At 41.7% G+C, this 12,352-nt stretch overlaps 1 protein-coding gene and 1 long non-coding RNA gene across 3 annotated transcripts in view; one reads left to right on the forward strand and one right to left on the reverse strand.

Moving 5' to 3' along the window:
- HIVEP1 (HIVEP zinc finger 1) overlaps positions 1-9,305 on the reverse strand; it is a 173,075-nt gene extending 163,770 nt beyond the window's left edge. Inside the window, exon 1 of one of the 2 annotated variants that reach the window (XM_069958005.1) lies at positions 8,989-9,305. The gene's annotated coding sequence lies outside the window, so the exon portion shown is untranslated. Of the gene's footprint in view, positions 1-8,652; positions 8,672-8,988 lie in introns of those variants that run through there. The other variant, XM_069958009.1, reaches the window with a different exon arrangement.
- On the forward strand, positions 9,028-10,938 carry LOC138783370 (uncharacterized). Its single transcript, XR_011361666.1, has 2 exons — positions 9,028-9,670; positions 9,982-10,938. It is a non-coding gene; the product is annotated as an uncharacterized lncRNA (long non-coding RNA).
- Positions 10,939-12,352: the final 1,414 nt, after the last annotated feature.

A 12,352-nucleotide genomic window follows, 5' to 3' on the forward strand; every position in this document is an offset into this window, starting at 1 on the left:
TTCAATTCTTTTAAATCATAGCATGTTTCCCAGAAATAAGACTGTGCCTTAAAAAAATTTTTGCGGTTTGGCATGCCCAAATGGGAGTCTTTCAAAAGGTGTGGCTTATAAAAAAAATTGTGCCATAATTATTCAATTATCGTTACGGCAGCTACATTGATTTAGACCATTATTGCCTAGCTCTACCCCCATTCTTCCCATACACAGAAATGTTCAGCACGGATAAGCATTCCTATGTTTTCTATGGGGAGGGGTAAGCCGCAGCAGTCTAACCGTGTCATTTCTCTCCCAGCACAAAGGTGGTCGTCGGGTGTAGCTCCATACACCTTATACCAGCCTACAAACCCAGTTTATTTAGTCCCTTTAGTCACGTCAGCAGAATAGTGGAAAATTGTCCACAGGACAGGGAAATCCCCACTAATGGGCAGCTGAAGGGAAATCCTTACTTATGCAGAGATAATAATCTAACATTTCCATATTTGGCTGAATGAACTCTAACCCTGATCCACAATCTCAATTTCCAAAATCCCGAAATTCAATGCATTTAAAGGGGTTATCCAGCGAAAATCTTTTTCTTTCAAATCAACTGGCGACAGAAAATTATATAGATTTGTAATTTACTTTTATTAAAAAATCTCAAGTCTTCCCATACTTATTAGCTACTATATGTCATGCAGGATATGTTATTTTATTTTTTAGTCTGACACAGTGCTCTCTGCTGACATCTCTGGCCCAGACAGGAACTCTGTCTCGGTTTTCTATGAATCCCCATAGAAAGCCTCTCCTGCTGCTCTGGACAGTTCCTGTCTCACTGTGTCAGACTGAAAATAAAACAACATTTCCTGCATGACATCTAACAGCTAATAAGTATGGAAAAACCTGAGATTTTTTTAATAGAAGTAAATTACAAATCAATATAACTTTCTGACAGTAGTTGATTTGAAAGAAAAAGATTTTTGCTGGACAGCCCCTTTAACCCCTTAGCGACCCATGACGTACCTGGTACGCCATGGTGCCGCGGGGGGAGTTCAGAGAGGGGTCCCACTGGGACCCCGCTCAGAACGGCGCTGCTCCCGGCTGATATGTGTAGCCGGGGAGCACCTCTATTAGCCGGCGCGGGTCTCGTTGCCGCACCGGCTAAATAGGCCTGCAGCTGCATTTAGAGGCTTAGCTATCACGTCCCTGGTGTCCAGTCGGACGGATTCCCCCCCCCCGCGATCGTGGGGGGGGGGGGGGGGGGGGGAGTTGAGAGGGAAAACCGTTCTTCTGGCCGGGCCGGGACTCAGAGTCGCAATGACGCTGATCCTGGCTCGGCAATACATTGCACTGGCCTGCACTGATCTGATGGATCTTTGCTGTGTATATACAAGTGCTCTGTATATACAAGTCCCCCAGGGGGACTTCTAGTTAACGTAAAAATAAAGGTAAAAATGTTTTTTTTATTAATAAAAAAATCCCCTCTGCTAATAAAAGTCCAAATCACCCCCTTTTTCCTATTTTATAAATATAAATAAATAAATATTTAGTATCACCACACGCGTAATCGCCCGAACTATTAAATTATCACATTCATGATCTCACACGATAAATGGCGTCAGTGCAAAAAAATTTATAAGTGCAAAATTGCGCATTTTTGGTCGCATCAAATCCAGAAAAAATTTAATAAAAAGCGATCAAAAAGTCGTATATGCGCAATCAAGGTACCGATAGAAAGAACATGTCATGGCGCAGAAAAAATGCCACCTCACACAGCCCCATAGACCAAAGGATAAAAACGCTATAAGCATGGGAATAGAACGATTTTAAGAAACATATATTTGTTAACAATGGTTTGAATTTTTTACAGGCCATTAAATAAAATAAAAGTTATACATGTTACACATCGTTGTAATCGTAACGACTTGAGGAACATGCATAATAAGTCAGTTTTACCCCAGGGTTAACGGCGTAAACATGAAACTCCCTAAAATAAAAACAAATTCCTTTTTTTTTTCAATTTGACAGAGTAAATTATTTTTTTTCCAGTTTCGCAGCATATTTTATGGGAAAGTAAAGTTTGTCATTGCAAAGTACAATTGGTGTCGCAAAAAATAAGGGCTCATGTAGGTCTCTAGGTGAAAAAATGCAAGTGCTATGGCCTTTTAAACATAAAGTGGAAAAAGCAAAAGTGCAAAAATAAAAATTGGCTTTGACCTTAGGGGTTACTGTTATGACATGTCATAAGGCATGAAGAGAAGATCCAACAGCATCTGTAGCATGATGACCTGTTCATGTTAAATAAAGCCTTAAAAGGGCAAAATAATTTTAAGATATGTTATTGGCAAACAAAATTTATGAAAATTACTATTTCTGCATTTACACGTAGTGATAATTCGCCCGATCGTACGCTTAACGGTTTCGAAGTAATGATTTTTTTTTTATAACGATCAGCGTTTAGACGGAACGATATATTGTACGGAAAAATCGTTTTGCGATCGATTAAGCCTGTCTCGCACATAGGTTAAATTGGTGAACGACTGTTTACACGGAACGATCTGCGAATTTTTTGCGAACGACGATTTAAGAACATGTTGTAAGATCAAAATGAACGATTTCTCGCTCGTCGTTTGATCGTTCGCTGCGTTTACACGTACGATTATCGTTTGAATTTCATCGTTATCGCGCAAATTCGACTGATAATCGTTCCGTGTAAACGCAGCATAATAGACACTTATTATGGGAAATGCACCTATATTGCATTTTCCCTGCACTTACTACAGCATGGCGCGTTTATTTCTCTGTGAAGTTGGTGATTACTGCCGACACCTGCTGCAGCGGTGGGACAGACTGGAGCAGCAGGAGTCGGCAGTTTATGAGGTGACATCATCAATTTTACAGAGACCTGAACACGCCATGCTGTAGTATGTGCAGGGAAAATTCACTATAGATGTGCCTCCCATAATAAGTGTCTATTAGTAATTTTCATAACTTTTGTTGGGCAATAACATATCTTAAAACGATTTTGCCCGGACATCCCCTTTAAATTTAACAGTTCGACCCTGACGTCGAAAGCTGCATAATGATAGTATGTCCATACACCTACATTTGAGATTGTGAGCTTCCTCACACTACAGACCTGTTTGGTTATGTCATAAGATAATTAAAAAGTCACTGACTGCAGTGGGTCTAACTGCAGAGACCCGCTGTGATGTGAAGATACAGCCAGGGAGAGAGTGGGCAGCAGTGCTTTGGACTCAGCCTGCTGTCGGATTTTCGCTTCATTATAGTCTATGAGGCTAAAGTATCGGAACCAGCGACCGGGGAGTGGATCACACTACTGATGCGCCCTCTCCCCTGGCTGTATCTTCAAGTTTTAATTGATCAACCAGCTACAATCAATAAGGTTTGAAATGCCCGATGATGTCAAAAGTAATTATAATGACAGGTACTCTTTAAGTAGCAAAAATGTACTGAATATTTCCTTGGTTGTTGAAGTGTTTCCTGGCAAGGACATATTAAGATAAATCTTTCAGAAATGGTTAAAGGACTCTTGACTAATTTTTAAAAAACCAATATAACATGCATATTGCTAAAATGACCAATTGTCATGCACTTTTAAAAATCCCTAACAGCTTCTGCCCCTATAGTTCCTCATCAAATTTCAGTGACCATTTCAAGGAACCAGCACGGAAATGTCCTACTTGCCTCATGGTCACAGACAACAATCACTTTTCCTAAGGGTGATGTGCAATCCCCATCCATTCTGAGATCACTCTTGGGGCCCAGGAAATAAACCAGGTACCAATGAACTACCTGGGCAGCACACAAAGTATTGAATAGTTAGTCATATCAAGGACTCACAAGATATACCATAAATATCTGGAGGTGCGGGTCCTAGAGATTGGATATGTAACCATCTCGAGATCCAGGTCCCCTGGCCCACTCCAGCCTGTTTGCACTGTGCCTAGGGTGGTCGGGAACAATAGCCAACAATATCAATATAAGTAAGTTGTGCAGTTCTCATAACCCCTGAGTTAAATAAACCACTGGTGTGCTACGCCATTTACACAGCTCCCAATGAAGTAATAAAATTTATCAAAACTGGCTTGGCTGTTTTTGACTTCCCAGTCACCACCACACCCAAAGTGTCAAGGGGCCCTCGATCTTGAGAAAAAGAAGGGACCAAATCTATCGGACATTTATGGCATGTGCTGTGTATATGCTATAAATGTACAGATGGAAACACCCCTTCATGTATCCAAATTCATTTTACAAACAGAGCATTGCTTATAGGGAAGAATATATAACATGCAGAATGGAGGTACTATACAGCAGTATAAAGAGTGCCTTATGGCTACACAGTATGGAACCAAACTAACTCCATGTTCCTCTGTACAAGCTTAGTGTTACAAGGCATATACAGTATGCGATCAGCAGCTGGTGTAAATGTTGACTGTGGCATGATATTAGCCACGGCATAAAACTTCATGGCTGGCCTACATTTCTCAGCAACTTTTAACACTGTTACAAGAGGTGTAAAAAGTATGTAAAACATATACAATGCATATCTCTCTCAAACAGTTTTCTTGGTAACAATCCTCCACAGTAGTACACAACTTGTGGCATAACACCAGATGCAGGATTTGTTATTTAGCATGTTATGGACCATTAAAGCAAACAACACATTATACACAGATTTAAGATGAATAAAAACGTCAGTCTGGTATGAAGGACACAAACACAAAAGAGAAAATCTAGTGTGGAAGGGAGTCAGGATGACCTTGCTGTGCTGTGACACTAAGGCTCCAGCATTGTGTTTGCTCTGGGGGAGGCAGGAAGGACTGCATTTACAGTCTGACACTGTGAAAGCTTTTGGCAGGCCTTCAGTCATGTGATTCTGCGGTGGAGGGGCTGTCAGGGGGATCCGTCTGGCCCTGCCCACCGTCTATTGCTTAATCTTTCCAATGACGTCATTGGGCTTCCCCTCCCCTCTGTGCACTCCTAGCATTCCCTTCTTTAACTTGATGCTCTAAAGCAGGGCCCTCTGAGGGAGGATTACAAGAACACAGGATATGGTTTGTAGTATATATATTTTTAGAAATCTACCTTGCTTAAAATTAAACCCCAAACATTTCACAGCAAACTGGAGACTGCAAACAAAAGCCATGTGAAATAAGATCTGCTCTACAGCACCATATCAGAGAATCACATGACAGTCTTCTCTCCGCAGCAGTTTGCTTTCTAGCACACAACTTGCATGAAGGCAGAGGCTGCTCAGTAACAATGTTATCGTAAGCGGCACACACCAACCATATGCTAAAAAGGCTGCCCAGACAACACATGGTTAAAGAAAAAAAAACATTTGCCAGTCTTAGAAATACATGCATATTTTAATGAAATAATCCTTTTCTTATAAATCCGTGTTGTGCAGTTTCTCAGTCCTGTTCGCATGAACATATTTTTACAACAGGGATTTGTAAGTCTGCACATGGAAAAACGAAAACCAATCACTTTCATTAATAAGGTTTCTGCACGGAAACTGTCGGGTAGCTAAGACACAGACATGTCAAAAGCACAGCATACAGAATAAAAGTCCACCTTAGGGACCTGAGGGTATTTTCTCAGATTTCTTAAACCCACGACAGAAAAATCTGTCCTGTGCACGTCACCATATTCCTCCTGAACACATAAATTGACAACTAGGCGTTACTAGTAGGAGGTGTGTTACGATCAGCACTGATGGGACACAACAATCAATGTAGTCATAAATATCTAGGAGGTATAAGAGGAACGGTACGATGCAGAGTTCTAAGAAAGGATGCTCTACAACTACAAGTGTATACTACATTAGACATCTCAGAGGGTTAAAGGGGATTCATGCTGCCTGAACCACAAACAGCATTAAACAAATAGAGGGGGCAGTAATAAGACAAACTATAGGTTTAAATGTCACTGGAAGATGTAACTACTAATGGAGAAGCGTTCCCTGGAGGCTGCTTCCTGAACACAGCCTATGCCCACATAGGAAGAAACATGCCAGGCTGGTGGAGCGGGCAGCAGCCACCAGAGGCTGTCCTTATGACTACATACCCTATTCCTGGCAGCCATTATGATTTCTCTGCAACACCCAAGTGACACCCCTCCAGTCAGCTACTGATAGCCTATCCTGAAGGGCCAATCAATCAATTTTTGCTAAAAAAAATAAAATAAAATAAAAATGATCACCTATCCATGGGAAAGTTGAAAACAAACCGATCACTGAGGGTATGACTGATGGGACTCCATAGTCACAAAAACAGAGGTCTATTGTTCGCCGAGTAAAGGGAGCAAAGGCATGCACGCTCAGCCACCATTCTATTTACTGAATATGGGACTCCAAGGATGTTCAAGTGCCCAACAGGTTGACCCCCACGATTAGCTAGTAAGCACTTATCCAGTAGGTAGGCAATAACTTCTTTAAAGGGAACCAATCAGTACAATTGTGCCTATATAGTCCCCTGAAGCACAGTATAGAGCTACTGTGCAGCTCCCCAAGGCTACCAGCCGTGTCTACAGCAGTTTTATCAAGGTAAAAAAGAAGATTTATTATGCCGCACAAGGCAGGGAGAGGGGCGGCAAACTAGTAAATACTCACGGCTCTCTGCCTGTCAGCATGCAGTGCAGGGATGATTGACAGGCAGAGAGGTCACAAACGTGTCTCTCTGCCTGTCAATCATCCCCGCACTGCATACTGTCGGAGCTGTGACTAGACACAGACGGCGTAATCCACAGGATACTGATATCTGAAAAACAAAAGGGAAAAACACAAAAGAGAAAAGCAGGAGCAGAACACCCATCATTGTGACAGGTGTCCTGTACCTTACAGTAGGCAGCATCTTAGCAGATGCCGCTTATAGTATAACACAAGGGGTTAAGTATGGATGCATGATGTGCATACTTACTCCCTTGTGTGCCAGACTGAACAATGTGGTCCCCCAGGGGATTAAGTGAGGATGCATGGCATCCTCATTTAAACCCATTGGGCCACATTGATGTCAAAATGTACCCATCCCAGCAAGGAAGCGGTTAATTGTCCCCCTTTCTTGCTGGGATGGATACAGTGCTGGGGGGTCCTATTTATACTAACCCCAATGTCTTCTATCTTCAGCAGAGCCTGGAGATACAAGTGTGCCAGGCTCTGCCTCTTTAAAAATGGCTCCCAAGCAAGGATGCTGCTGCAGCCGCTGATTGGCTGAGCTGAAGAAGCTGAGAAGCTGAGAAGACCGAAGGGTAAGTTAAGCATCCCCCCCAGAACAGAGCACAGTCAGGGGGTTTACAGAAATCTCACACACACGGGGGAGATTTATCAAACTAGTATAGAGTAAAAATGGCTCAGTTGCCCAAAGTAACCAGTCATATTCCACTTTTCATTCCTCACATATTCTTTCGAAAATAAAAAGGTGGAATCTGATTGGTTGCTAGGGTCAATTCTACTTTACACTATGTTTGATAAGTCTCTCACAATATTTCCATCAGTCTTTCGGTCAGTATTTTTTCAACCAAAACCAGGACTGGGTTGAAAACACAGAAGAGGTAGCCTCTTCGCTGCGGGTATGAGACCCATTCAACTTCACTATCCCAGGATTCTGTACATGCAAACTCTCAGCGTGAAATCCGCTGCGAATCCAATACGTGTGAAGCTACCCAAAGGCTATGTTCACACATCAAAAAAAAAAGAAAAGGGAACTGCCTTTTCTAATTAAGAGTGCACTCACACGTACAGGATCCGCAGCAGACTTGATGGTGCAGATATCAATGTAACTAAATAACTGAACACAGCATCAAATCTGCGGCAGATCTGCTGTGGATTCTATACGTGTGAACGCACCCTAAAAAGACACAGCGATTTAATTGACTTGTGCAATTGCCTTGAAGTCAATAGAATGACAGCCAGTGCACACAGTGTATAAAATGATAGACGTTACCTGCGTGGATGTCAAAATAACGATCATGACAATTATTTTCAGACGTCTATTGCAAACAGCACATGGTATTTTTCACGGTGTTGTTCACACACAGTTTTTCTTTTTTTCACCGTTTTTACTATTAAATTCAATGGCTTTTCAATTAAAGACACATCTAAATGCCAGTTAGTCCAGCTAAACTTTTCATTAAAAATAAAAGAATAAAAGGTGATGAAAAAGTCGCATTCATGCAGTTGTAGTAAAGCGAAAGACAAAGCCCAACACCCCCCCCCCCCCCCATCCCCACTTTTTAAAAAAACAAATTTTTTTTTTTTTTTCAATTTCACCTCGCAAAAGAAAAAACGAGGGTTAAAGTTAAGGGGTACGTTAGGATCTACATGGCTTCTTGTTTGAGAGGCAATGTAGAGGCCGATAGAAGGCCAGAAAGCGATGCCAGTCATGTGATGACATAAATGTGACACCGCATTGTTCTGCACCTGGAGACAGAATAGGCAGAATTGTGGGGAGGCTACATAGGTTACATTTCTGCTCGCTAAGTGTTTTTCTTTGTAAGGTTAAAAAAAAAAACAACAACAAAAAAAAAACAGAATTTAAATTAGTAATTTTTAAACTAGTAATTTTTGTTTCCTTTGGAACTCCAGCCAAGTAGATTTACAGATGTGTCCAGCGTTACCCCATATGACATGCATGCCGGAGGTGGAACACTCACATGGAATGACAGACAGCACAGGGCTTCCTCCTTCCTGTCACTGCAGAAAGTCCCTGGCTGACGTATGTCGGAAATCCCTGTGCGTGCAGAGCCCGTGGAGTGCTCTCCTCCTCCCAGGCGCGCTACACATCCTCATTAGGGCAGCCGGAGATCCCGGAGGTTCCTCTCCGTGTCCTGTGCCCTCCTGAGCCATGTTATGCCCCTCACAGTAATAACAAAGTGTCCTCCCCGCTGCACTGCTGTATGAGGAACACAGCTCGCTCCACCGGCACTGGAAGGGTTACACCGAGTCCTCTCCTAACACTACACAGAGCACACAGGCTACCACATACTCACCAGAACATGCACGGGGTTTCCCTCACACGGGGAGACTGGAAGGAGCTCCCGGCCACCTCCCCTTTTTCTAGAAGTTCGATGTGTCCGGGGTGAGGGAATGTGAGCGGGCTCCGGGAGGGAGACACAACGTGCCGCCGCCTCCTCCTACCGCTCAGCGACGCCACTTTCCATTAGTTTCCTGGGCTTTGTCACTTATTGTGAGAGGAGGGAGCCCGGCTGTGCTGTGCAGAGAGGGATAGCATGGGGTGGAGCCAGGGGCAGGACCTCAGCCACAATGTGCCTGGCCGGCCGAGGAATCCCCTCAGTGCCTCATGGCCTCTCTGCTCGCACCTTGTGGTGACACCTAGAGAAGCAGAAGAGAGAGGGGCAGAGCACCGCCACATGTACAATGGAGGCTCCCATCAGGGGCCCCTCATCCCCACTACAGCTGGCCGTACAGCCTGCATAATAGTCATTTCACCGGCCTATTCTGCTCAATGTGGTCGATGATGAAGTCTGCAAGGGAGGATTCACACGCTGCAGACATTGCTGCTATTGAAAACCAGTTCCATTCCTATATGGAGGGGTTTGTTTCTGTGGCTAATGTTCGTTTCAATGGGGTTGTTTCAGAGGGGAGGACAGGGCCGTATTTACCGCCAGGCACCTGTGGTACAGTCCTAGGGCAGCACCTTGCAGGGGGAAGGTAACAAACTTTTTTTTGTTTTTATTTTTTTAGTCTCTCACCTCCCGTTCAGACTTAACAGTAAATCTGGTGGGAAGGGGACCATTCACTTAAATAACACACATTACAATGTTGTATAACTTTGTAATGTGTATTATTTAGTGAAATAATGCTTTTCACTGTGCTACCCCTATCAAATCTATGCTATTGTATGTTTACAGAACAAAGCAATCTTGCAATTTACATTCTTTTTATTTATTTATTTTTTTAGTTATGAAAAACACTGCACTTCCTGTTTTCTGACACTTTTTTTTTTCCCCCTCAAAAAACAGGACGTCATGGGTATCCCAGGCCATCTGAGCGCTCACAGAGAGAAGGCAGTCATGTGATTGGCAGACACATTGAGCCCTGACTCTCTGTACTGGCTGGAATTCCTTTGTTTAGTCTGTTTTTTACAACCAGCACAAGACTAAAAATCTGCCTTCAGGAGACTGGACCTGTTGTCAACAACCAGGCAACTTTTCCCTAAAGGCCTTTTACACAGACCCAGAGCTCTTCTAGAAACGCTCCTTTGGCCACTAATCGCCCTGATGGGAGAGCAGGATATCGGATCACAAAGCAGCACACTGCATGCGCACTGCGGTATTCATGTACTGCATGTGTGTTTGCATCCTTGCACAGCCCCACGTTGAGCCGTGTAAAAGAACCCTAAGACCTGCAGTAATACTAAATGTCTGCTGTTTTATCAAATGCTAAATACAGTTCAGCTACTAAACATGATGCTAATTTGGTCACCACAGTGTAAACTAAATGGAAGGATGACTAAGTGCACCCAGCAGTCTCCAACTGAGACCCAAGACATTAGCAGTGTAAAGAGCACTGCAGTTATTTTAGCTATTTTTAGTTAATCTGGTGGGTAATCACAGAGTCAAAAGCTTTAATTCTGGGAAATCATCTTGTGAAATGTCTTTGACTTTTTAGAAGAATTAGGGGACAGACATGCACATACTGAATTTTATGTATATTATGCGTATTTCATTGTATGCACAACATATTATTCCAGGGCAGTTTTCTTGTATAGGTAGTAAATAGTCAAATATTTTTCATATTTGAAGTTTGGCTTTGTGGGCTAGTTAATCCTACTCCGATTATATAAACCTGTGCCAAAATCCAGGTTTTCAATTATTTCTCACTTTTCGGTTCTAATCTTTCAGCATTGTTTTCATTGTGAAAAATAAATTGCCTCTTCAGCCTGTTTTGGCGTTAATGCCCGGGGCCTATTTTTCAAATCTGACCTGTCTCTCTTTATGTAGTTATAACTCTGCGATGCTTTTAACTATTGTTGTTATTCTGAGATTCTTTTTTTCGTGACATATTGCTCTTTAAGTTAGTGTTATACTTTGGTTTACACACTCAGTCATTTTTTTAAAAAAAATCACAACGTGCTCAAAAATTAGAAAAATTTACATTTCTTTATATTCAAAACTCTCTTTTCCTAAGAAAGATAGTCATGCCACATGAACTAATTATTACTGCAACATCTACAACATGTCTGCTTTATGGTGACGTCATTTGGTGAACGTCCTTTTACTTGTAAGGATGTTAGAGGGCTTCAAAATTTTGCAGCGATTTTTCAAATTTTCATTAAAATTTAAGCTCTGATTTTATTAGGGAGCAGTTCAGTTCTAAAGTGGATTTGTGGGGCCTGTATGTTACCCCCATAAATCCCTCCACTGTAAAAACTGCACCCCTCAAAGTATTCAAAGTAACATTTCATAAGTGTATTAACCTTTTAGGTGTTTTGCAGAAATTTAAGCAAGTTGAAGGGGAAATTTAAAATTTTCTATAGATATTCTATTTTAATTAATTTTTTCCTCTAACACAGCAAATACTAACTGAGAAATAACATTCACTATTTTTTCCCCTTATTCCAATGTTTCTAGAAATCCCCCATATGTGGCCGCAGTGCGTCACTCACTCAACCACAGGCCGCAGACAGGCCGCAGTCCTGGTGAATTTTGGGGCCTTTTTTTATTTGAGTTTTTTTTTAGCCATTATACCATGTCACAGAGGCCTTGTGGTGCCAAAATATTTGTGTAAGACAAGTTGCCGTTTCCATCAGTACCATTCTGGGGGACATGTGACTCCCTAATCATTTTTTATTAAATTTTTGATGAGGTGGAATGAATAAAAAACACAATTTAGAAGCAGTTTTTCACCATTTTTTTTACGCTGTTTACCATACGTTACATATGACATGTTATAATTATGTCAGGTCGGTACGATTACAGCGATATCCATTTTATATAGCTTTTGTTATAGTTTATGGTTTATGTCTTGCATATTGTAAGAGCAGCAATATTTTTTTTTCCGCCTATGGAGTTATGTTAGGGATTTTTATTTGCTGCATAAACTGACGTTTTTATTGGTACATCTTTTGGGTACATGTGACGTTTTGATAGCTTTTATCTATAGTTTTTAGGGGGTGGGATTAACAAAAAATTTTAATTTTGATTTGTTTTCTATTATTTTTTTTTTGCGGCGTAATAGGGCGGGATAGTTAATGTAACAGGTTAATAGATGGGGTCATTACGGACGCGGCGATACCAAATATATGTATCTCATTTATAGAAGATCATTTATAAAGGGGGATGGGGAATTTATTTAATTTATTAATTTTATTTATTTGTTTATTTGTGTGTG

Source organism: Dendropsophus ebraccatus, chromosome 2 (genome assembly GCF_027789765.1).
Source record: "Dendropsophus ebraccatus isolate aDenEbr1 chromosome 2, aDenEbr1.pat, whole genome shotgun sequence".
Lineage (NCBI taxonomy): Eukaryota > Metazoa > Chordata > Amphibia > Anura > Hylidae > Dendropsophus > Dendropsophus ebraccatus.